The sequence below is a fragment of the Tenrec ecaudatus genome, chromosome 15, assembly GCF_050624435.1.
Source record: "Tenrec ecaudatus isolate mTenEca1 chromosome 15, mTenEca1.hap1, whole genome shotgun sequence".
In the NCBI taxonomy this organism is placed as follows: Eukaryota; Metazoa; Chordata; class Mammalia; order Afrosoricida; family Tenrecidae; genus Tenrec; species Tenrec ecaudatus.
Genome location: NC_134544.1, coordinates 31,787,488 through 31,792,537, shown reverse-complemented (window position 1 = coordinate 31,792,537; position 5,050 = coordinate 31,787,488). Strand labels below are relative to the sequence as shown.

The window sequence follows — 5,050 nt, the reverse complement described above, 5'->3', positions numbered from 1 at the left end:
GTCTGTTCTCCTTTATTTCTTCCCTTTCAATTACACAACTGCTTCTTAGGTCCCTCTCAGTTGTGGAGGCTGGTGCCCCATAAGAAAGGAGTTTTCAAAAAATGAACATAATATGTTCAGAGAAGAGAAGCCACCTGTTTCTAATATAACAAACACAATGATTATTTTTCTGATTGGTCTACCACTAATTGGGAACCTCATCTTACAATGAGACTATGAGTAAGATACTTACCTGGTAGGGGAGATACCATGATCAAGAAGGTGGTTTTCCAAGGGCGAGGCTTATCCATTGTACTCCAGATTTGCTGACCCCTGTGATTTCCCCAAATGTGAGAAGATGAAGTGCATAATTTGTGGTAGTGGGGGACTGTGCTCGTTCTCTCCCCTATTGAAAAAAAATATGGATAAGAATAAAACATGATTGATTATGTGCAGATTAAAGCAAAGACTATTGCAAGTGAAGATGCCAATCAAGAAGCAATATGGGATTTTAAATAATAGTTTTTAATTGATATTTTAAATAATAATTTTAAATTGATATTTTCAGGTAGTATTTAATACTTTTATAGCATTTTGAAACACAATGTAATTTAGCTTTGTGTACCTCTTTTATTGTTCTTATTAAATATTAACTGTATGAAATAATAAACTTCCTTTTGGCATGTCATTCTTAAGTATTTAGAATGATCATTAGGTCAGTGAGCCTGTTGTTAATTATTTGAATCCTAACACTGGCCATATTTAGCTTAGCATCATCTACTTAGAATGAACTTCAGATCCCCTCACAGCTTAGCATCATCTACTTGGAATGAACTCACAGCACTCCCAGCAGCACAGATGATTCAGTGTTAACAACGGGTTAACAGAATTGAGTAAGGCGCAAGAATACTTTCATTTAGACAAAGTTATAAAATGGGAAACACATCTGTAGAAATATCAATCAAGTCAATATTTGCCTGGGACAAATTGCTGTACTTTATTGACTGTAAATGGTCATAAAGGGTCTACCGTCCCAAAACCAAAACCACTCCCATGGAGATTCTGAATTACAGCAACCATGTATAGGTGTACGGAATTATAAGTCTTTACAAGAGCAGACAAACTCATCTTTAGCCAATAGAGGGACTGGGAGATTTGAACCATGATCTTAATCCCATTACTTAATCCTAGCATTACGGGGACTATTTATAGGAGAAATTTATTTCACATATTTGCTAAGATGATAGTTACATGTCTGCCTCATTTATTACTTACTGGAAGTAGTCTATATGTCAGAACGAATGGAACTAACCATTTAAGGTGGATGCATTTTATTGTATGTAAACTAGGTCTCCAAAAAGCATTTGAAAAGTCAACATACTACTTCCCTCTGGGACAGAAGGAACACAAAGGGCTTCAATTACATTGATTCTGTTGTCACTTAGAAGATGGGCCATCTGTTCACAGTGTTTGGCTTGTTATTGTGCTTATTAGTACACACACCTGGTGTACACTATAATGTATCTGTTATTGCATCATACAAGTTTTAAAGAAACTGAAAATTAGTATTAGGAGAGGCATTGTCTATAAGCCCGATAAATGTTGCCACTTTATGTTCAGTCGATCCCCACACAAGCTGATGGAGAAGTTACTGTTATTGATATCAGGCACCATGGAAATGGCTTCAATGTATCGTAACCCTGTGTGACAGTCTAGAACAGCCGCACAGTGTTATCTAGGCTTTTCTTCTTTGAGAAAACAAATTACCAGGGTTTTCTCTCAAGGAGTGACAGGTTGGATTTGGCTTTTCCAACACTGCAATAAGCTTCTAATCACAACCACCAGATCACTGTATATAGCAATCTAGCCTATTTCATGATAGATATGAAGAAATAAGTATCCATCCATTTATATACATCTTCTGTGTTAACACACGTGTACACACATATATATTCAAAAGCAAATGTGTATATATACTGATTATATATATAATATATAATTTAAATATATATATATATTTACCAAAAAGCCCATCAACAAAAGCTCATCAACATTACATGAGAAACAAAAAGTCAAGACAAAACTACCATGTTTTAACGTTTAACCCACCAGGCTGTAGCTGCTTCAGTTAGTTCATTCCTTGTTGTGATACATTTCTTGGCTTCAGGACAAGTAAATAAGTAAAGAAGGTTAATCCAAAAGTATGGCTACTAGGTCCCTTATTTGTATGCGCACAGATTTAGTCCAAACAAAATATATTCAACATGTCTGTGTGATCAACGGATGGCAGCAGAGAGACAAGTTCTATCAGCAATGCATTTCTCTTAGTATTAAGGTACCCTCAAAAAAAAATGGAATTGAAGCCATGGCTTCCTAGAGCAGCAGTTCTCAACCTGTGGGTCACGACCCTTTGGTGGTCAAAGGACCCTTTCACAGGGGTCACCTGATTCCCTGATTCATAACAGTCGCAAAATGACAGTGATGAAGTAGCAACGAAAATTATGTTATGGTTGGGGGTCACTACAACACGAGGAACTGTCTTGAAGAGGCATGGCATGAGGAAGGTTGAGAACACTGTGACCTAGAGGATCTCCTAGACTAGTGACGTCCGAGGCAGACAGAGCTCTGAAGGTTAATCGCTGACCGTTGTTACTGCGGGGATAGCAGCAGGGTCATCCGGATATGTTCTCTCTGGGGAAGCAGCATGATTGTAGGGTCTTATTAGGAAGAAGTTTTAACAAGATAAGGAATCAAAATATGAGGTGTTTGTTTTTCAATCTATCTTCCATCTATGTTGATACACGGGGGAAATTTATATCTCTCTAACCCTTCCCCAAATAATTCTATTTTCTTTAATTTGTCGAAAATGGAAGTTTGGCGTCCTTGAGGGAACATTCTTTTTCAATGTTCTTTGAGTTTGGGAATAAAAAAAGGATGAAAGGGGAAAGATCAGGAATTTGAAGTGGATGAGGCAAGGTTCCCCAGTGGAATTCTTCTGGGCCACGCCACACTACCTTGGAAGAGTGGGCAAGTGCATTGGCTTGATGGGAGAAAGAAAGAAAGAGAGAGGGAGAGAGAGAAGTTAGGAAGGAAGTTAGGAAGTTAGGTAGGAGGGAAGGAAGGAAGGAAGGAAGAAAGGAAGATAGGAATGAAAAAAGAAAGGTTTCACAAACTAGGATGGCCTCTTTATTATGAATACAGTTTTTAATTATCTTAGAAACTTCTGACCCCCATGATCATCCTGTGATCTATAAAAGACTTATTAAGATTATCCCTTTACAATCCAAAGTAGTCACCATTACCTTCGGTGACCTCTCCACTTTGAATTCCGTTTAAGGTCTTCCTGATCTCTCTGAAAATGCTTGATCAATCTCAAATGCATATTTCACATGGGACAGCATTTGTGTGTATTTGCTGCAAAGCGTCAATAATTTGGGAATAAGTCTACTTGTTCTTTGTTTAAATATTTTATATTAGCTCTGATCACAAATGTGTTTCCCACAATTTCATGCCCCACCCCTGTGTCACAAATGCAATTGTGTGTGTGTGTGTGTGTGTGTGTGTGTAAGCACTTTAAATGACTGTAAGACGAGTATATTATGGAGAGAACTTTTATAGCCATCCACTGACCACAGTGGCATGCTTAAACATGTTTTGTTGTGAATAAACCCACGTATGTATAAACTGAAACCTAAATATCAATGTTTTTTGTCTTAACCACATATTATTATAAAATATTCTCTTATAAATGGTAGTAAAATGTTCTTTCTTAACAAAATTATTATATTAAAATAGCTTTAAATATATAGCAGTAAAGTGCCTTCAAAAGGAGACACGTTTTTATAAATTTCACAAATATATATATACGTAGGCTAATGACAGAAATATTCACTGCTTAAATTCACCAAGCTCTTGGAATACTGAAATCTAAACATTACAAATATTTAAATTTTATGCATTAAGTTCTCCCAAAAAGCCAAACTCACAGCCATCGAGTCTATACTGAATCCTAGTGACTCTCTGCAGGGATCTGAGGCTGCCACTGTTTGCCTGAGTGGAAGCCCAGTCTCCGTTCCGTGGAACTGCTGGTGATCTGGAGCTTCTGACCACATGCCTCATAGCACAGCGTGTAAGCTGTACGCCACCAGGGCTGCTATTAGCTTCTAGAGAAGTCTACAAGCAATACGTATATAGAAATCATGGTGAGAGTGGGAAGGGTACTTGTGGTTTCTGGTTTTGACGACCTTCATCTGTAAGTCAGTAGACAGCCTAAGGTGAGGCAGAATGACCTGGAGTGCACACCTCTTTATTCTGGGATGTTATATCCTTTTAATAATTCATATCCATCAGGCTAATAATAAATACTACTATCTCCCAGAGTTTAAAAATAAATAATCAGTGTTTAAGGTATATTTTCACTGATTTCTGAGTTTTTATTCTGTTCACATTTTCACTGATTTTAAAAATAACACTATATGGGTTTGTATAACTGGTCAGGTATCATTTTTTAAAAATGATTGCATAAGTCACAGTCTCACAGTCTTTAATTTTAAAAATATTTAAAAATCACCTAGACAATATTCTATAGGTCAGTAAATGTTGTTTGAGCTTTTAGTTCAAAGAAAGCTCACTTAAGAAAACTGCCAAGGTCAAGGGCTAAATGCTTTTGAAGTCAGGGAAGATGTTAGTGGACAGATTCTGGACACATACACACTTTAAATTGGCACTCTTCCTAGAGTGGGACAAATTGTTCCTAACTCTGGCCTGGTGGTTACTGTTAGCAATACAAAGTCATTAAATTCAACAGTGACCTCAGCATCAAACCTCACCCAAATAGCTTCCCGTTTCACAGCTTGGATCTCTAATTGCATTGATTCAAACTCATCTCCTGTCTAGATAGTCTTCACGATGAGAGTTTTTTCCCCATGGACTGAACTTGATTTTGACAATTCCATTCTTGGTAATCACAGTGCTTTGAACTCATTTCCAGGCATGAGTTTCCAATGACTATTGTCAGTCAAGCTGTTCACTTCCAGCTGTTAAAGTTCAGAATCATTGGACACAATTAAGA

The 5,050-nt window shown here is 37.1% G+C and overlaps 1 non-coding gene across 1 annotated transcript; it reads left to right on the top strand.

The window, feature by feature from the left end:
* Nucleotides 1–224: 224 nt before the first annotated feature.
* LOC142428211 (U1 spliceosomal RNA) lies at nucleotides 225–388 on the top strand. The gene has a single exon (XR_012780177.1). It is a non-coding gene; the product is annotated as a U1 spliceosomal RNA (small nuclear RNA).
* The last annotated feature ends 4,662 nt before the right edge of the window (nucleotides 389–5,050 follow it).